This window comes from Henckelia pumila, chromosome 4, assembly GCF_033568475.1.
Source record: "Henckelia pumila isolate YLH828 chromosome 4, ASM3356847v2, whole genome shotgun sequence".
Classification (NCBI taxonomy): domain Eukaryota; kingdom Viridiplantae; phylum Streptophyta; class Magnoliopsida; order Lamiales; family Gesneriaceae; genus Henckelia; species Henckelia pumila.
Genome location: NC_133123.1, coordinates 220,185,482 through 220,207,685, shown reverse-complemented (window position 1 = coordinate 220,207,685; position 22,204 = coordinate 220,185,482). Strand labels below are relative to the sequence as shown.

The following is a 22,204-nucleotide window of genomic DNA, read 5'->3' as shown; positions in this document are numbered from 1 at the left end:
TGCACTCATTGTGGAGGAAAAAATGCTAGCAATAAATGCCGAGGAACTTCAGTAAAGTGTCATCGTTGCTATAAAGTGGGACATTTTTCTCGAGTGTGTCCTAATCAAAGGGGATCGAGAAGAAATTAGAATGAAGATCCATCTCCTAGGCAACAAGCATCTACAGATAACTGGGCTCAAACTACACCAGATGACGAGACTACATGTAATTATAAGATTTTATTAATCTGCCTGCATAATTATGAATCTGGGTGCATTGCATACAGATATAGCTGAGTAATTTATTATGTTACATTATTTTTATGTTGAGCCTTTATCTGCTGTAATTTCTATGTTCTAATATTGGTAAACGGATATAAAAGACAATATCAGCAAATTGAATCAGAAAAGTTGAATTACAGTTTGGATGAAATAAGATTGAATTGGAATTGAATTGTGGTATTTGAGTTATAGTATGAGTTCCAAAAATTTAGATGCCGTTTTATATTGGGTATTGAATAAGATTATGGATCAATCAATATTATTCGGGAAGAGCTTAGATAGTTGATAAGATAAGTAAGAAAATCAGTTACAGTCGAGTCTTCTCTTCGATTTTGCTGAAGCTATTATATCATAGAATCATGACTCTTGAATTTTTTGATGTCGACTATGAGGTTTTGTTATTTGACCTCAATCGATCTTGATTGACTATTATTCTTTGTTAGAGTCTGATTTGATTCACTCGCTTTAAGTTGATATGCAAGTGAGTTGTTTTCACATAGCAGATTTTGTCATTCAGAATATTTGATCTTTGGATGACCTTGACTTGAGTGAGTTTCTTTGATTATAAATTTCAAGATTCGTTGATCAGTTGGTGTATACATTTAGTCTATTTTGATGTTTTTAGCTCGTAACTGATAAAAATATTAATTCAGAGTATCAACATGAGTTATGGATTGATTGTATTATTTTGCCAGAACTTGAGAAACCGAAAGAAGAAATTAGATGAATGCTTGATCGTCAGATTAAAGATTTGTTTTGTACTTGATTTTCTAGAAAGATGCTCAAATAATCATGATTGTTGCAATCCAAACTACGTTAGATTAGTTTGGAAAGATGAAAACAACATTGATATTAGATCAAGCAATTAAAATTAGGATGAGAATGCTAGATTGAGATATGAGACAAGATAACCGATCAGAGTTAATGGATTTTGAGATGAATAATCGTTAGATTGTGCCAGATAATCTAAACATGAAATATCAAATTCTGAAAAAGTCACACTACAACAGACACTACAACAAATATATTAATCAACCACACCAAAAAGACAACGTTTTTATATCTAAACTGTTGTCGTTTGGTCTTTAAAAACCGTTGTTTATGAGAGGGTTTTTAATGACATACGACAACGGTTTTAATGAACCGTTGTCTATTTGCGTGTGTTTGGAGGTCTAAGACAACATATTTTGTAATCCGTTGTCGTTGTTATTTTTATTTTTTATTTTTTTAAAAAAAAATAAACCCAATACATATTAACCCACGCTTTGACTTGACTTGGCTGCCAAAAGAAATTTACTCCATGCTTTGACTTCATTAAGGGAAGAAACGAGCTAAGAGAAACCCAATCCCTAGCTAGCCGAACCCATCGCCCCCTTCAACCCAGTTCACCTCCGGTGCCGATCGATCGCCGGAAAATGGTCGTCCGACCTCGTTGCAGCTAGCACGAGCCTTAGTAACGCCAATCGTGACTTCAATCGCGAGTTTACATCTTGGATCGGAACGAGTGTGTCGCGACTTAAACTGTGTAAGTTTTGTTGCTTTCTTCTATTGCTTTGTTCTCTTGCTTCGTGGTATTTTAGTTGATGTTGAGGTGTAGATTTATTGTTGTTTGGGATTTCGGTGGATGTCGTGAAAAGGGGTTAAAAATCGGAGACTTTGTTTTGTGTTTTTTTTTTGGTTTCCTTCTTGAGCTCATCTGTTTTCACCCGATCTCTGCTCTGATTTCCCTTTTATTTACCTAAATTTTTCAAGCCCTAGAGAGATTTCCGATTTTTAACCCGCCAGCCGCGACAGTCAAGTTTATTCAAAATTTAATTGGAACGTACTACGTAGTCTTTAAAACCTCACAAGATATGCACCTAGGCTCAAGTCTCGATGAGACTCAGTACACCTTGACAGGAGCCTTGGTTCTGCCCTTCAATGAAACGCTCGCTCAAGCCCTGAATTGGTGCGCTTTAAAGGCTGAAGGCGCATTTTTAGTGCTATTTAAAAGTAGGGATAATATATTCAGGGTGTGTTGAATGTATACACTACACCAAATTGTGCTATCAACAACACCTGAAAGACAACGGTTTTTTTGAAAAACCGTTGTCTTTTGATCTTTAACAACGGTTTTTATTAAAACCGTTGTTGTTGGCCTTTTTTAATGAACAAAAACAACGGTTTTTTCAAAACCGTTGTCTTATATGGGTCTAAGACAACGGTTTTTTAAAACCGTTGTCTATTAGCGGGTTTTTTAAGCCTACGACAACGGTTTTTATTAACCGTTGTCTATGAGCACGTTTTTTATGGTCTACGACAACGGTTTTTATTAACCGTTGTCTATAAGCGGATTTTTGGGGTTCTACGACAACGGTTGTTTTTAACCGTTGTCTTTCTCTATTATTTTATGTAGTTTATGACAACACATTTCTTAAACCGTTGTCTTTGTTTTTTTTTTTTTTTGCTTTTTTTTTTAAACACACATATTAATTATTATATACACATATACTCATATACCTACACAAGCCCTAGCCCAACCTCAACTTGTCGCTTTTTCTTTCCTCCTTCGCCTCCTTTCTCTCTTCCTCTCCCTTCCTTACTCCGCCGCCTCTCATCCATACCAACCGGCCACTCTCCAAGAAAATCGCACACTCTTCACCTTCTTTTTCTATCTCCACACTTTTCATGTCCTCAATGGATTCCTTCGAGGCAGGGGGCTGCCCTGTTTTGTTCGGAATCGGAATGGCGACTCAAAATAGGTGACGCAAAAATATTACGATCGAGATATTTGCCGCCTCTTCCTCGCCGGAATCTGCCCTCACGAGCTTTTCCAGCTTACGGTGATGTTGCTATTGATTTCTACCCCTTTTGTGTTATGAATAATGTGTGTGACCTGATTTTGCTTCTGAAAGTAGGGAAGTTAGTTGGTTTAGCGTTGCTGCCACTGCCTTTTATTTGTGTTTTTTTTTTCACCATCTGTCTCCATCTATATATCTTGATTTTAGCTCTCCTTCTGGATCTGGCCGGGTTCTTCAAATCTAATTGGTGTTTAACATGCATTTTCTAAAGTACGTACAATTTTTTTTAAAATGGTTACTAGCTAGATTTGGTTCAACTTTGGGGTTGAAATAATATTTTGATTTATTTGCATCTTAATTACATTATTTTAACCCATTGCAGGAGGCTGTTTCTTCAATTGTGTAATTTACAGCTTGTGATTCAATTGGTGAAATCTTTGTGCTGATGATTTATGCGCGCTTCTCGTATTTGTAGAAATAGGAGGATCCAAGAGATTCTCGATGAGGATAATTTAAAATGGTAAGATGATCTCTAGATTTTGATGTCATGACATTTTATACGCTTTTAAGATTTTTGTCCGTTCTCATGGTTTACAAGAACTGATTTTGTTTGCTTGTGTATTGCCAGTCGGCGCTCTTCAATTTCCATTCTTTCCTAACAGTGGTATTGTTAGGCATCTGTGCCTGCACGTATGTAAATTAAGATTCAATTCTCGGCACTTCTTGAGCAGAGAACTGGGTGAGCCTGCTTGCTGTTGTTGATTTTGCGGGTTCAATTTTTCGCAAACCATTTCTATGTTATTTGATCTTTGCAGTGTTTGGGTTTCTTATCTTCCATGTAACATTTTTTGTGGATAAAATTGGGAGATTTTTAAGATAAAGGTAATGCCAATCAGCAAAATCTCAACTCGTATAAGCTATAGCACTGCTGCGCCCCTTGATTCACTTACATAATTGAGCTAAGATTCGAGCATCATTAATATGGTTTTTTATGTCTCTTTTCAGGTTCCATTCTTGTGCTTGCATACTCCCTTGTGTAGATGATTTCTATATTTTAAAAGATACAAATCCTCTTACAAAGATTAGGCAAACAATGATGATTTAAATATTGGTTAACCCTGGTGATGGAGTAGAATGACTGGATGGTGGCTAACCAATGAGTAAATTCTTCTACGTATAATGAGCTATTGGTTAGCTATTGCTTCACTAATCTAGTTGCCATGTCATTTACAACTTCCAATAGGAAATTAAGTTTCGTAATCAATGAGTAGCTTCTTCTATGTATAATGAGCTAGTGGTTAGCTATTGCTTCACTAATCTAGTGGCCATGTCATTTAGAGCTTCCAATAGGAAATTAAGTTTCGTACCCTATCTGCAAATTAATATGATTTGCTAAACAGTTCGCCCACATGAAACTCAAATTCTAAAATTGATATGACGTTTGTTTTGCTGTCCTTTGATGTCCACTGATGTAGTTCTGGAAATTATTTAGATGGTGACTTATTTGTGATTATGGAATTCCAATTTATCAGTTCATGAATTCTCCTGTATGTTGATATCCTTTGCTGTAGTTGAATGACAACATATTTTTTGTTGCAGTTTATATTGTTTACTCTGCCTTTATTTCTTCTATGATACATTTATTATCTTTAATTTCGTTATTAGGACATTTTTTTAAAAAAGTAAATGCTTCTTCCTCACACAGTTTTGGTATGGCAGGTTTCGAGTTGTCTTTTGGAAGGCTGCTAGAATAGGTATGGTTTGCTAAATATTTTAATGTGCAATGATTGTCTTGCCAGGACTGAAGTATTTGAACAATGTGAACAAACTTCAAATGTATCATAGACACGTCTGACCATTGATTGTGTTTACAATAGCTCAGCCCTTCAATTTTCTGAAGCATCTGATATTAGGCATATACATAATTCCTTGGGTTTTAGCAACACATCAAATAATCTTTATTCTTGAGTGGTCCAGCCATCTGTTCCTGCAGGATGGTTCTCAGTTGCTTAATTATTATTTGCTTCTAGTGGGGAGCGACAAATGATAACCTCCAACGAATTGTTTATTATGGGATTGTTTTCTCTTGGATGGACGTACACATGCATATAACGTTCTGTACTACTACAAGATATCTATATTAATTTATATAGATGATACAAAGGAATATAATATAAGATGATACAAAGGAATATAATATAATAATAATAATATAATTATTGCTACTACTTGCATGGATCGAGTGTGTGTATAGTATTTGTATTATTGAAATGAAATATATAGAATAATTAAGTCGAAAGCGTATAGATTCTAGAAAGTTGACAAGATCAATTAAGCTTCCATTAGATCAGGTCTTCCGAACGGACCGTAATGTAGACACAGAAATCGGAAAAAATATATTATACTAATTTTGATTCTTCTAAGGTATATACAAATTTAGGAGGAGGGGCCATGGCAGATGATTGAATATTTAATCATATTTTTTAAAAAAATATACAATATAAACACAAAAACTCCTATGAATTAATCGTCTCATGAAAAATTAATTTTATGAGAGGTATCTTCGATCCAACTCATAAAAAAGAATTTTTTTATGATGTATTATGTTCAGTTGGTACTAGTTTCATGAAGCCTCATTTTTTTGTTTGGTTATCATTATTCTGAAGTTAGGAGCAAAGTTGCAGTTTCTTTGTGTCTCTTGTAAAACTTACTTTCTTTCATTAATACTAGTGACAATTGCATGCAATCCACGTGTGTGCTCACATTTTAAGTGGTTTTGCTATATTTTATTTTTAAAATTGTATTCAGGGTGAAAATTTAATAAATATTAAGAGTATTTCATAGTTTTAACATCAAAACTGAAATTAGATTTGGTACAATAGGCTCTTGTACTGGACGTGTTTTTTTTTTTTTTGCCTAATTGTGTCTTTCATGATTCCCTTGGCCACTGGTTATTGTCATCTTCTTTCAACTTGTTTATGAAATACATAATCGATGAATCGAACGTGAAGCAACTTGGCACAATCCAGCCTACGGGTCCATGTGATCCAAGTCAAAAAAAGGAAAATATAAATTGAGAAGGGAGAATTAGTTTTGGGGGATTTTTTGCAACTTGAATGTTGCGGATAAGGGGCAGTGTTTACATGCTGAGATGAGATCTTATTTATGTTTTTGATTCTAAACATTTGTTTAGATATTGTTTTCCAAGTTCTGATTCTAAACATTTGTTTTGATATTTGTTAATATGATTATGAATATAATAATAACAGCGAGCTAATAGATCCTTATGTGGAGGTGGTTTATTTGTTGGATTCACTTAGTCATCGCAATCGCTATGAGGACTTGAAATATGTAGTGGATATGTGAGTATATATTCTTTTCTTAATTAAGCATTTAATTTAGCCAATGGAACACCATGTCGAATCTTGTTGCTATATGAAGGAGCTTGAGATTGTTTAATTCGAACAAGGAGAGGAAAGGAAAAAAAAGCCTACATGGAAGTGATAAGGTATTTATTATATGTTTATCTGCGATAAATTGACAAATATTTATACATGTATTAATCATTGACAATTTTTTGATAATATAGGGTCCTCGCCAACCAGATGCAAAACAGTGTGGGTATTATTTGATGAGGTTTATGAAAGAAATTGTTGAAGGAAATGCTACCAGTGATAAGGATTCACTTTCCTCAATAGTATATTTGACATATTCTCAATCTTCTCAAATAAGTGTGTTTATATCATGTTTCTTCTTCATTATTGTTTTTTACTAATATAATTTGAGTTTGTTCACAGTTCATAAAAACAGTTTACTCTAATGAAGAAATTGATGAAGTGCGATCCGAATGGACGGAATGCGTACTAGACTATATTAATTATGACTAGGTATGTTTAATTAATATTGTTTTATTTTCTTATTGTTCACTTTTGCTTAATGAGTTTTTATTTTCTGCTGTGATAATCGACTCTTGTTTTTTATTAAGTTCCTGCACATAATGTGCTGTTGATTAATGATGGTTCTCTAACGAGTTGTATTTTCTATGCGTGACTTCCTGGAAATCACATTATCATTATGCATCGTTATAATCTTCGAGTAAAATAAATTGGGAGAGGTATGGACTTTGTAAAAAGCTTAAGATTGAAATTTCTTTTCTTTTGTAAAAGATTAATTAGAAGGTGCATAAATAAAACACTAGATAGGAGAGGTCTGGACTCTGGAATTAATGGGAACTATCCTTCATTAATGTTTTAGCCCTCCTAAGTAAAGACTATTTTTTGAGGAGAAATCTCACATGTTCTTGACCAGGTGCTTTCGTTAGATAATGCATCATGATTTGGAATTTTGGATGCTTTTTGGTAGTGTCAATGTCTAGGTCTGTAAGACACTTTGTTTGTGTTGTAGCATCTATCTTGAATAAGACAATTGACAAATTTATTATTGAGACACACACATACACACAAGATTTTAGTGTGAACAAGTTCACTTCTTATAGTGATTATGCTATTACTCATGTATGTGTAACTACAGGTTTCTGACTCCAATTTCTGTTGTTCCTTTGGTGGCTCTTGTCGTTTTGGGCTCTATGAGCTTGGATTCCCTAAGGTACGAACAAGGCCTAACTAGCTGCATAGGATCTTTAGTCAACTTTTAGTTAAAATGAAATATGTTGTAGAATAGGAGAGATTAAATATGCATAGATTATTTTACATGTACCTAAAATAATGTTAATTTGCTTATGATATCAAACAAGAAGGCAGATCCATGCTAGTATGAATTAAAGTTGGGAGGCTAGCTTATTTGGATGTGGAGTGGAACTTGAAATGGTGTGTGGTTTGAGTTATTGGGATGTTGTGGAGTGGAACTTGAAAGTGCCAAATCCATGGTTTAGCTTGTGGCCTGTGGGTTGGTCGGAGCCCACGGTTGTCAACTGTGCCTACTATATTTTATGAATTCAATACAAATGCAAAAATGAGTGAAATAAATCTGCATTGCCTTCCCTTTTGGAGTTGCTGAGTTTTTTTCTTTTATTTTTTTCCATGACAAGCGAGATATTAGTTTGATAGTTGAGATTGGATTCCATGTTTAAATTGGTCTAAGATTTTGTTGATAATTTTTTACTGAGAATGTGTTTTCTTGTAGGTAACTCGGGAGTAATGCATAAGGGTTTTGATGCAAGGATTGAGCTGTGTTTCAGATCGCCTTGGTAATACGTAGAAGTCATCTCGTGAACATAATTATCAAGAACAAACACATGATGATTTATGTTTTGATACAACCATCTTTGGAACTACTTTTGTTACATTTATATTATATTAGATGGGATATTTTGAGTTTCGACTACGTAGTATTATCTTCCAAATTAGATGTGTGTAACTATTTTGGAACTTGAATATTTTCATGGATTCAATGTAGTAAATATTTTATTTTATATTGATTTCTTTATTAATATTTATAGTTCGAATAAAGATTAATTAGACAACGGTTTTAATGACTCCAAATACAACTGATTTATGTTATTGCCAAAACCGTTGTCGTATATCACAAACGACAACGGATATACACTGTTGCAAAACCGTTCTTATAATCCACAAAAGACAACGGATATAAACTGTTGCAAATATGTTGTCCTAAGCCATAAACAACAACGGATATAAACTGTACAAAACCGTTGTCTTAAATAGTCAATGACAACGGATTTACACTGTTGCAGAACCGTTGTCTTTGGAGACTTACGACAACGGTTACAAACTGTTGCAAAACCGTTGTGGTAGGATGGCTACGACAACGGATATAAACCGTTGTTATAGGGCACGCTTTTTACAACGCCCCCAGTTACAACGGTTTTAATCCCCCCTACGACAACGGATAATATCCGTTGTCGTTTTGCAATTTTCTTGTAGTGATATGTAGGGATTTTAAATTAAGTTGAAACTCCAGAAGATAATGGTTATTCATTTTCACTCATTAACAAGTGAGTGTTTATGTCGGTGTCAGTCAATTGTTTGTTAGGTATATACTTGGTTATAAATTTATAGTAAGAAACTTTCTCATTTGTTGACTGTGTATTCTTGTTTTAACTTGACTTTAACTGCTTCATTTGGTCTCCTTTCATTTATCATTCTGACACTGGATTTCTTGGACCATTTTTTTTTTGTAATTCGCAGAAATCAATTTATAAGGATCCAAATGAGTCAAAGGTTGGTACATTCTTCGGAAATTATATGTTAACATGAAATTCCTAGATATTTCTTTCATACTGAATTTTGTAGGATTACTACCTGTGATGTTAATTGAAAGAGAAGGAATATGATGTTTACAAGGTTAGAATAATAAAATCTGGAAATATCTGGAACTAATTTTCCATTAACAACAATATAATCAAGCGGTAATTTGCTAACTCTCCTTGAAGGGTCATAAAATGTTGTACTAGCCAATTCATCCATTATATGCTCTCGCATATTCCGGCACTTTACTAAATGGTTTCTTTTCTTTTTTCATCTACCTGATTCAGGATGTGCCCCACCCCCCCCCCTGGATGTGCCAGAACTGCTAGCATGTTTAGTTAGGCAGTCTAGTCCCTTACTGGATCAGCTCGGTATTAATAAAGGTATGTAACTTTTTATGCATTAGGCAGTCTAGTCCCTTACTGGATCAGCTCAGTAGTTTTGAGGGTTGGGCGAGCTGGCGGGTGGGTTTGTCTTTCCAATGTGTTGCTTTCGTTTGTTGGTCCATAGAGGGGGTAAATAGGTCTGATTATAATAATGATAGACGTTCATTTAGCATTTGTGCTAATGCGAATCGTGGATGTGAAAGTTCTGATGCTCGATTTAACTTCATTGTTCAGATTTTCCTGTTAACAATTTGCTTCCATGGAGTTTGATTCAGCATCATGCTATTTCTTCAGATTCTCAAGTGCTTCTTGTGGTACATCAACAATCATAATCTAACCCTGCTCCTATGATCAACTCTGCTCGTCTTTTAGGTGAATTGGCATAATGTGAATTCTTGGTACTTAAATGGATAATCTAATCGAACAGCTTGTTTATACTCGTTGATGCAGTGATTATGTAGAAGTTTGGGGATCGAATCCGAAAAACTGGATCAAAGTGGCTAAAGAATCCTGTTAAAGAAATGACTCCACGGTGGAATCTTTTCAAAGAACAGCTGATGAAGTAGTTGAAAGCCTTGTTTAACTGAGACATCTGAAATATTTCAAAGTTAGAAACAAAATTCAAAAAAAAAAATCGTGTAATAAACCACTTGATCATACTTAAGTTCAGTATATACATGGCTATGGGTGGGTAGTTCATGAACTATTTTTACAAAAACACAGCATAGCTTTAGCTGATGCTCCATTATTTAAGAGGATTATTATTACTATTTACGTTCTGACAAGTAAAACAGCTGTATAAGTGATTATTGATGAACTCCCTGATTTTATCTAACGTGGAGTTATATTCTTGGTTAATTGCATAGAGTTTTTCGGGCCATACGAGTGGAATCGATTCAGTTAGCTTTGATACCACGAAGGTGTTGGTAGCTGTAGGTGCCGCGAGTGGTACAATCAAACTTTGGAATTTGGAGGAGGCCAAGAGTAAGCTTTCTGCAAACCAGTTTATTTGATGAAGTTTGTGTTTTTATCCCTCTTTTTGAAAACCAACCATTGCTGTTGATTTTTTCCTCATGTTTTTTATATATAGTCATTCGCACTCTCACCGGTCATCGGTCCAATTGCATATCATTGGACTTTCACCCTTTTGGAGAGTTCTTTGCATCTGGATCTCTGGACACAAACTTAAAAATATGGGATATCCGTAGAAAAGGGTGTATACACACTTACAAGGGTCATATCTAATCTGGCCCTATGTGTAAGTAGGTTAACACCCAATTTATATAATGTCGAAAATGAGATAGAAATTTTAGGTAAGGAAATATGCAAATTTGATAGTTTGTATTTCTTTTATTCACAATGTTAGTCATCCATACGGTCTCGCTGTAGTTACACCATTGGCAGCCCACTAGCAAGAAGCCAGAAAACTAGAAATAGCCAATTAAAAAAAAATTAAAAGTATCGTATCCGTTGCTGCCTTCAAACAAATTTTCCTTTGCGTGAGTGTCTCATGCAAAGATTGATAAACCAGTTTTTTAAGTTCACGTGTTTGTGTATCTAATCTGGCCCTATGTGGAACCATTTTGGTTGTCAAATATTGAGAAATTTCCCTCTAATCTGGCCCTATGTGGAACCATTTTGGTTGTCAAACCAACATGCCGTTTTATTTTCATTATGTTTATAGTTGAATATCAACTCTGAAATTTATTTTCCTGAGAAATTCGTACAAGATTATATTGATTAATAGGTATGTATATTTTATCGAGTATATGCGTAGAATGAATGAGTTTATAACTTTGGAATGCAAATGTTAACAGTTTATGCATTTTCGAAAATTCAGATTGTTCTTGGCTGTCATGTTTCGAATTTATGTGCTTGTTGATGGTGTTGGATGGTGTGGTGATTTAGGAGCTACCACAGGTGATATGTAGTTCACGTGTTAGCACTAGAATGAGTAAAAATCGGATTTTAGATTGTAGAGGTGATGTTTCGAATTTTTCAGTTTGCTTAGGGGCTAGTTCAGGTGCTTGTGAAGTGGTTTCGGTGAGTCAACAAATTGGATCAGTATATTCCCAAGATTTTCTTGCGTTCACGTGATCAGCCTTATGGAATTTTAAGTTTGTATTGAGTGGAGAGATTTTAAATACACAGGCTACTTCTTGGATGACACTCCATTTTAAATTTGTTTATGAATTTTTCTTTGCTTTCCGATGATATTCATGTTATAAGTTCTGATTTTCTTTATTGACACGTGTGCAATCTAAGAGGTTAATCTTTATTGATTTTAAATGTAATTAAGTATTTCTTTTGGTGCTTTTATGGTGCCTCCAGTTTTAAAACACGAAGCTTAGATGGCTGAACTATGGATCTGTTATCCTCCCCTCCTTTTTGTCATGTATCCTAACTCAGAAGGATGGGTAGGATCAACCATGTAACTTATGATTGTTAGGGTCTATGAATGAACTGGGAATTTAGGTTAAAAAAAAAGTACGGTTCTGTTGGCACTGTCCATTTTATGCTCCAAGGCTTTCCTCCATACCTTTTTTCAATCTCTCACTTTGCAGGATCTCATTGTCTTGTACGCTCTCTCTTGGGATTGTTGTGTTGGAATTCTTACAGAATTTGGTGAAGTACTGATATTCATCTTATTTGGTTTGTGATAGATATTTCCTTGTGTTTGATAGTGTCATAGTATACAGATAATTATAGTATACAGCTCTTATTTTCGCTCAAACTATTGATAACTCATGATGTGGTGTGGTTGATTTTTGTAATTGGCTTGTAACACGATTTGGTATTTGTTGTTACTTGTAGTTTTGGCTGTCGGGTAACTGGAAGTCATGTCGGGCATGGGCATGAAGCTGTGGAATGAATCTGTTTTTGGAGATTGAGGAGAAGATTATTTTTGTTTCAAGAACGACCTCTAACAATTGAGGAGAAGCTGTTTTTGGAAATCGTGATTGAAAATATGTGATTTATGGTTTCATACTAGTAAATTCGGTCAGATAAGTACATCTATTTTTGTACAACATCCCATGACATGTTGGGTTTACTAGCTAGCGCTACAATTTAGATGCATGTAATAGTTATTGAGACTTGAAGATATATAATATTTCAACAGATTTAATGCATGTAGTAAATATTTTATTTTGTATGGGTATATACCACTAATTAAATTAGACAACATTTTTAAAATGTTGAGGACATCGAATTATAACTGTTGTGAAAATCAACTTAAGACAACGATTTAAAATTGTTGTAAAAAACAACATATGACAACGGTTTAAAAACATGGTTGAATAATAAGCAAACGACAACGGATTTATATTGTTGCATATCTGTTGTCGTACACCAACATAAGACATCGGTTTTAAAATGTGGTTGAATAATGTCAACATACGAAAACGGATATAAACTGTTGCAAATCCGTTGTCGTATGTTGGAATCCACAACGGATATAAACCATTGTCATATGTTACAAACCGTTGTCAAAGAATGTGTACGACAACAAATATTTACTATTGCATATCCGTTGTCGTATGTTGGAATCCACAACGGATAAAAACCGTTGTCGTAGGTTATACCTACCACAACACCTAAAAGTACAACGGTTTTTCGACCCCTACGACAACGGATTATATACGTTGTCGTTTCCGTTTTTTCTTGTAGTGAGATTATATATCCATTCATTTGTTTGGAAATTTTGTATGAATTACTTGGAAATCAGTATTGGTGAAAGAAAATGGAAGACGATATGATAGAATTGAATTTTCGATACCTACATTTCCAGTAATAGAAGCAGAAAATAAGAGACCGAGTGATCTATGAAACAGTTTAGCAACTCTGGAGTCGAAAAAAGAATAGTTTTTCGACATATTTTAGTTCGAAATTATTCAAATCTTCACGAGTTTGCGATTTGTATTGAATTAGATTTTGTCAGATTCAAGAATATGTTGTATTAGCCGTAATACAAATATGAGTTGATAGTTGTTAAGAAGTTAACAATGTTCTGAGATTACAGGAATTGTTGAAATCTATTGTCAAGATAGTGACTTTATATTGATTTGATAGTGTGTGGCATAGATTTTCAGAAGTTCTGAGTGTTTGGTTGTATGTGATTTCATTATACCATCATTCGCTCGATGGATTGTCAGATATGACTATCCAGATTTTTGAGGATATGCTCATAACTATAGTACTAGATTCGGTACTAGCTGACAGGTTTTTTCCACTTTCTTATTATGATTCCTATAACAGTTATTTAATAAATATAAAGATGGTGTTTTTGATTAAGATATGAGAAGAAAATCAGAATTTCTTTGTGTTGAGAAGGTATTTCAGAAGTAACAGCGATCAGATCAGATGTGGTTGGAGAAAAGACAGAGAATATGAAAATTGATCCATACCGAATAAGAACAGAGTAGATTAGACAGACTTAGAAATTGAATGATAGATACAGAGTTTGAAGCTTGAACAGAGTGTTCAGTGAGAAATGTTCTTTCCGGAGCAATAACTGATTTAGAAAGAGATTCTAGAAGTGATTTGATGATTGACCTTGTGAGTATTCTAGATGGAGTTAGGAATCTAACATATCGACGTATACTCTATATAGATTTATCTGATAGATGAGATTTGAACCTTTTGTATAAGATGAATAACATCAGCTAGACTTTTGCCTATGAACTTCAAGCAGATGAAGCAGAAGCCGATAAGATTTGAGATTTAATCAGAAAAATCGATACAGATTTTGATCTGAAAAAAGAAGAAGATAAGATATCAAAAAAGATATCTAAGATTCAGTAGTAAGATTGAATGTGATTTCGAGGACAAAATCATTCCTTAGAGGGGATGAATTGTGAGGCCCTGAAAATATTATGTTATTAATTAAGAAATTTGTGGTTTAAATTTCGAATTTGAAAAAATATTATTTGGGAATTTATGAAAATTAGAGATTTAATTTCCATGTCAAAAATATTTAATTTGAAAATTTACGGATATTGAGATTTAATTTTTGGAATTATTAAATTAAAAGAATAAAATATTTGAATGTCATATTTATGAGATTTAAGATTTTAATTATGAGTTTGGATATAAAAAGGATTTAATTAGAAGAAAAGAATTGATAAAGGACCGAATTGCAAATATTAAGATGTTTAGGGACCAAAGTGCAATTAGGTCAAGTCAAGTGGATGACACATGTTACATAAATACATGGAAACGTGTATATCCTTCAGAATTGGATTAGAAAGTCGAGAGTTCAGCCAAGAAGAAGAAGAAAAGCTGATTTCAATATTTTCAATCCCGATTATAATTGATCCGCCCGATATAATTTCCGGTTGATGGTATATTTGCGATCACGGCTTCGAGTTCTACACTTTGACGTAAGTTTGGATAAATTCTACCATGTTCTAATTTTGAGATGTTGTTAGAATTAAGATTTGATTGTATAAACGTGTTCTAGTATATACGACGATAGCATATCTATGTCGTATCGCGAAAAGATCATCGTTTGGACATGTTTTTCATTTATTGAATATTTATGAAATTTCTGGAATTTAAGGCTGCGGAATTTCGAATTGATGATGCTGAATTGAGATTAATTATGAGTTTATATAGTTGAAATGATGATGTTTATGCCTTTGGAATTATTGAATTCGAGCCGTTACGCCGTCAGTGTAGTTTGAAGAAATTCTGAAATTTGTATGCTGTCATTTTCGAGATTGTGATATTGAATTGAGTAAGTATTGGGTCTAGATGATAGAAATGATGATGATTATGTTTTTAGAATTTTTGGGTTCAAATCATTGGGCTGCCTGTTTGAGTTTTGGTAAATTGATCAAGACTATAAGTTGTTAAGCTAATTTGTAAGCTTAAAAGAGAGTGAAAGCTGATGTTGAGAATGATGTATAAACATTAATTTCAGATTGAAGTTGAAAGATATTGAAGTCAAGTCGATGAATCCGAATTGAATTGAAGTTGTCTTCAAGTTTGGAACAATTAGAGTATTGAATGAGCAAGATTGAATGAACAGAATTCTAGGGAGCAGAGTTGGATGACTTTTTGTTATCTAAGATACAAGAATTCAAGAAGTAAAGATCAAGATTAATGGTATGATTTGACATTAGCCTTGATAGGTAGAATAAATCGAGAACGTGGTGGTTTTCGAGTTTATTAAATCACATACATGCATGTTTAGTTCTTCTTGATTGATCTTATATGACTTACTTGATCTACTTAATTTAGTTTATCTTGTTGCTTACTAAATGAGTTTGTTTGATTAAACATTCTTTCTTATTTAAGATTGAGAAGTGTAGATTATTATGAGCGATTTAATTGTAGTAAAATTTTTAATAGAGTCGAAATGTAATCCTCTTGAGCCACAATTCTTTCGAAACCCCGAAAGCAGAATCTTAAGTCCTTGCGCCTCTTCTTGGTGCTTAGACTCTTTTTTTGTGTCCTAAATCATTATTTCTTCATTGTACTTACATGTAACACCCCAAATTTATCTTAATTGACCTTATTTGAGATAATCAGAGATTACAGAGTTCAAGAGCCGACTTGATTTTGATTAGGGTCTATTTTGCAAATTTCGGAATTTTCAGGGACTAAAATGCAAAATTGGGATTTGTTAGATATTTATAAGGGTTTTGAATTTTCTCTTCACTCCATCACCTCCTCCAACACGCCTGCCCTCCATTGACGATTCCCCAATGTTTCTTCAAGCTTGGGAATTCTCCAGTTTTGTCGATTCGTCCATTAGAAATTATTTTTGAAGGCAGATTAGCGATCACGGCTGCGAGAGCTTTGTTCTATCGTAAGTTTTTCTTCGATCGGACACATTCTATTTTTTGGAGGTTTTTAGAATCGATTGATTTTTGAGTATGTTGTTCTTGGCAGAGTTCTGATCGTTTATTCTCAGTGGGTTTTGAATTAGAGCATCGTTCGGATTTGTTATGATTTTTTTGAAGTGAATTTCGAAAATGAGGATTTTGAGATTTGATTTGTTGAGTTGTGTTTGTTGTTTTTGAGGTAGTTATTGAGTTATTGGTTCGACTTTCTGCTATCTGCGATTTCGGTTTAATCAGATTATAGTCGTTATGCCGCCGGTTTGAGTTTTGAGCTATAGTTTGGTTTGAATTGAACTGAGCCAATTTCAGTCGAGTTGGAATGTTGATATTGATCTCGAGCCTTTATTATTCTTTTACAGATTCATTTGAAGGCCGTTGAGTTGCGAGGTTGCAGGAGTTGAATCTCTTTGAAGATTGTAGCCGGTATAGTATCGACTTTCTTATTATCGATAGGATGTTAGAATGAGTCTTGATTGAGGAATCGTTGTTGTTTCCAGGTTTGGAGCATTGACATTTTGGAAAAGAGGTATAAGACGACTTAGACTTGAATGGAACGAGTGACTCAAATCCGACTTGATTCGAGTGTTCCGAAGAAATCACATACTAGCATGTTCATTGATTTACTTGAATGAGTTATGTTTTGCATTGCATTCATATTGAGCCAAATGATTTATTTCATTTTGAGTTAGACGTTCTGAGAATTATAGCAGGGGGCATTGGCAGGCGAATTAGTGCAATGATCGACTTAACCCTCTATAGTTGCTTCAGAGTCTAGAGGATTGAAGTACACATCTTCCACCTCAAGAGGGGAGTTCGGTGTGATTGTTTGTGGTATTTTATCCTCGGGATCCCAACAGAGAAAGAGAATAACCGGAATACCTTTTTGATTATCCAGACTTGATAATCCCGGATTTTAAAGACATGCATTTCATTTTGATTTCTCTTGGAATTGCATGGTTGATATTTGAATATTTGGATGTTGATTTATTCTTTTTGAGATGCTTGTTTGATATAGCATGTTTGTCTCTTTTACTGGGAATATTATTCTCATCGGATTATCCGGCTGTTGTCTTGTCTTTGTATGTGTTCTTGGAAACAGGTGGGGCAGGACCGAGTCAGAGAACGCGTGGATAGGTGGTCGAGTGATAGAGTGAGTACTTGGAGTTGGTTTGAGAAGTCAAATATGTAATTTGAACTTGTTATGTTTCTTGTTTGTAATTTGGAAGTGTTGAACTAGAATCAATGCATGTACTACCGAATCGAGTATATGTTCAACTTTAGACTTGATATGTATTGTATTATGCGAGTTGTTGTATCGAAGCATGTTTTTTGTTGGGTTATTATGAGTATTCGATGTTTCTTAGACCCCGAGTATTTTGGATGTTGGAAAATTGTTCTGGAATGAAGATTTTTGCTCAAAAAGGGGAGCGCTCAATCTGCGTTATTTGACGGACCGAGCGCCTGTTTTTTTGTTGAGTTTTTGGTTTCCCTGCGGAGGGGGGCGAATGGTTGGTGAATAGTTACCGAACGGTCGCACCCCCTTTTGAAAAAAAAAATTTTGTTTATTTTTTGGGCTCTTTATCGATGATTGTTTAATTGTGTATCTTTTAGTTGTTTGGAATAAAGGTCCTCACATTAAGTGGTATCAGAGCGATAAGTTCTTGGTTGAACTAGAAGTGAGCGGGGTAGATCGAGTCCGCTTGAATTGGCTTCTCGCATGTTTTGAGTTAATTATTTGATTTATTAAATACAATGCGAGCATGCTTTATTGATTGAAAATTATTTGAGTTACATGATTATGTGATTTAAATTTATAAAGCATGATCTACTTGAGATACAACTGTTTATGTTTATCGATTTGTATCCGAAGTTTTGAGAGGTTGAAAAGGGCACCGACTTGTAGCGATTGAGATATCTTGTATCCTAACCTTTGTTTATCAGATGGGTCCTCGTCGAGTTATTAACAGGAACCCACCGCCAGTTACTCCACCGAATGAGAAAGCTAGTGTTGGAAAATGGTGTTCAGATCAATCAGAATTGATACTCGGTGCAGCGGAAGTTTTAAAATTTTATATGGAACGATTCCATATCATGGGTATCAAAACTTTACGATTAAATTGTGCGTGTAAAAATTAAATAACAATAAAATTTTTACCTTGAATCTCGAAACGAGATAATGGACACCAACAGATAACTCTGCTCTTATTGTATATCCCAGGAACTGATGGACGAACAATTCTTCAATCAGGTCCACGAACAGAATTCGAATCCCTCTGATAGATTGCACTAGAAAATCTATCAGAAGTTTCTAAGAAGAGAATTAACGAATTTGATCCGTTAAACCAGACTGCAAATTCGAAATTCACAGACTATATTTCAAAGAGAAAACACAGAGAGGGGGCGGCCACTCTAGGTCTCAAAAACCCTAGTGTTCAAAAATTATGAGCATCTGTTCTATAATTTTTGTACTGCAATAACTTATTTATAATGTAGGCTGCTAACAGCTTAGGGCCCATTAGTCATAAGTTCAAGCCTGACAAGAAAAGCCCGCATGTTCAGAAATTAATATAAAATTCATCGTGACTCAGATTGATAAACCAATTTCACCAATGTGCACAGAAACCATTTCTGCATCTTTTAAAGTCAAGATAAATTTTCTGAATCCGAATTCACTGATTTCCAAAAATGCCCATCCCTATGTCCTTTTAGGAAATCTTACTCTTCTACTCTGATATAAGAAGTCCTACTTCTTTGTTCATTAAATTTAACTCTTTAAATTTAACTATCTCAACGGGGATTAAAAATCCATTACTTGTGTGACCCTCAATGGTTCAGGGATACAGCTAGCCGTGGGCTCACAACTCCTTGTGACTCATAACAACAATTTCCGACTTGCCCATCGAATCATGGTAAGAGCACCTAGCAACATCGCCCCATGATTCCCTAGGTATCACTGATAGTGCCTGCAAAAACCAATAGATTTTGGTTAGCGTATAGTACGGTCCCTTCATCCATATATCCCGATCGAATCAACAACTATTGGTAAATCGAGAGTCGTTCGAGATTCGATAACTATGCAATGCATCTTGAAGATCAAATAGTGACATCGCATGTACTACTAAGAAACCATTTCTTAAAACACATCATGTACTCTGGCCAGAGATTCGTCACACTAATATCTCCTCAGATTGCATAGGATATCCACACTAGCAAGTATGTGGTGAATCCTTGACAACAAAGCATCGACTCCTATATGTGTCATAACTGTACTCAATCGTGACACCTGATGACCCCAATAGAGTCGGTAAACGAGTCAAAGTATAGTACTAGCATATAAAGTCTCAATGATGTTTAAATTAGTAAGGACTAATGGTGTACAACCAAAACCGCGGACTTTATCCACTCGATAAGTGATAACCACTTGGAAAGTCCGGATATGATAGTTCGATCATTCATCGTATGAATATCCATTTGCATGCTTTGAACATCTCTATGTTCCATACCAATGAAATGTGGTACTCGGCATCGCAAATGCTAGTCTCAATCTTGAGCGATCCTTATCCTTATTAACGAACGGCTCAATCGACTAGGAACTATTTAGAATATACAGTGACTATAAGATATGTTTCATGATAGTCATCCCCATGTGCCACCACATCTTACATACACTATAGTATATTCAAGGTCTTCATCTAAACATCTTATAGTATGTCACAACATAATATTATGATAAAAGATAAAGTAAATGCCATTATAAAAGTGTAAATTATATTAAACAAAAGATTGTTTATACATAGAGTCATAAAAGCCCTTAGCCACAAGTTGGCTCATCAGGCACCCACTCTTTCAATCTCCCACTTGCCCTAAAGCCAACTAGTCATACTACGTAGACCCATTGCTTCGCGATGTTTGTCAAATAATGGTCTTGGCAAGGGCTTAGTAAGTGAATCAGCGATATTGTCTGTAGAGGCCACTCTCTCTACAGTGATGTCTCCCCTTTCCACGATCTCCCGGATGATGTGGTATTTCCTTAGTACGTGTTTGGATCTTTGATGAGACCTTGGTTCCTTTGCCTGAGCAACGGCACCCGTGTTGTCACAGTACACCGGGACTGGACCAACAGCTTCAGGAATGACGCCCAACTCTTGGACGAAATTCCTCATCCAAACGGCCTCGTTAGCAGCAGCTGATGCCGCAATGTATTCTGCCTCAGTGGTGGAATCCGTTGTGGTGTCCTGCTTGGAACTCTTCCAAGAGACAGCACCGCCATTGAGCTTGAACACAAATCCAGAGGTTGACTTCGAGTCATCCACGTCACTTTGGAAGCTAGAGTCGGTATAGCCTTCAAATTTCAGTTCTCTTCCTCCATATACCATGAACATATTCTTAGTCCTTCGTAAGTACTTAAGAATGTCCTTCACGGCTTTCCAATGAATTTGACCGGGATTGTCTTGATATCTGCTCGTGACACTCAGAGCAAATGCTCATGATACTACCTATGGCTGACGCATATGGTACATGTGTCATTTTCTCTATCTCTTCATCAGTCTTGGGACACATGAACTTGGATAGAGAAACTCCATGACACATAGGTAGATGTCCTCTCTTGGACCCATCCATTGAAAACCTTTTCAATATGGTTTCGATGTAAGTTGATTGAGTGAGTCCTATCATTCTTTTAGATCTATCTCTATAGATCTGAATTCCTAGAATATAGGATGCATCACCTAAATCCTTCATCGAGAATCTACCTGATAACCATATCTTTGTTGACTGCAACATCCCTACATCATTCCCAATGAGTAAGATGTCATCAACATAAAGTACTAAGAATGTCACAGCATCCTTAACTACTTTCTTGTACACGCACGGTTCCTCCGGGTTCTTGATGAAACCAAAATCCTTTATTGTTTCATCAAATTTCTGGTTCCAACTTCTTGATGCTTGTTTGAGACCATAGATTGATCTCTGAAGCTTGCATACCTTATGCTCGCTTCCCATGGATGTGTATCCCTCAGGCTGCGTCATATAGATCTCTTCCTTAATGTTTCCATTAAGAAATGCAGTCTTCACATCCATTTGCCATATCTCATAGTCATACCAAGCAGCTATGGCAATAAGGATTCTTATGGACTTGAACATTGCAATTGGTGAAAAGGTTTCATCATAGTCAACTCCTTGTTTTTGAGTATAACCTTTCGCCACCAATCGTGCCTTGTAGGTCAATAACTTACCATCAGGCCCAAGCTTTCTCTTGTAGATCCATTTAGACCCAATTGGAACAATTCCATCGGGAGGATCTACTAAAGACCAAACTTGGTTTGTATGCATCGAATCTATTTCCGACTGCATAGCTTCAAGCCATAAATTTGAATCCGCATCAGAAATTGCTTCCTTGAAGTTTCTTGGATCACATCCAACGTCGGGTTCATCTTGATCCCCTTCAAGAAGAAGACCATATCGAATAGGAGGTCTAGAAGTCCTCTCGGATCTTCTAGGTATAGGCGTGTCCTCTGAAGATTCTTGAGGTATGGGATCATTATTTTGTATTTCGGGTTCTTCTCGAATTTCTTCGAGTTCCATCATCTCGCCTTTCTTATCCAATAAGAACTCCTTCTCCAAGAAGGTGGCATTCCTTGAAACAAACCCTTTTGTTTCAGTAGGATGATAGAAATAATATCCGATTGAATTCTTCGGATACC

At 35.2% G+C, this 22,204-nt stretch overlaps 2 long non-coding RNA genes across 2 annotated transcripts; both read left to right on the top strand.

Annotated features, from left to right (window-relative positions):
- Window positions 1-2,787: 2,787 nt before the first annotated feature.
- On the top strand, window positions 2,788-5,070 carry LOC140867297 (uncharacterized). The gene is made up of 4 exons (XR_012145110.1): window positions 2,788-3,083; window positions 3,424-3,561; window positions 3,670-3,780; window positions 4,761-5,070. It is a non-coding gene; the product is annotated as an uncharacterized lncRNA (long non-coding RNA).
- Window positions 5,071-6,598: 1,528 nt separating this feature from the next.
- On the top strand, window positions 6,599-7,607 carry LOC140860073 (uncharacterized). The gene is made up of 3 exons (XR_012143589.1): window positions 6,599-6,738; window positions 6,839-6,928; window positions 7,572-7,607. It is a non-coding gene; the product is annotated as an uncharacterized lncRNA (long non-coding RNA).
- Window positions 7,608-22,204: the final 14,597 nt, after the last annotated feature.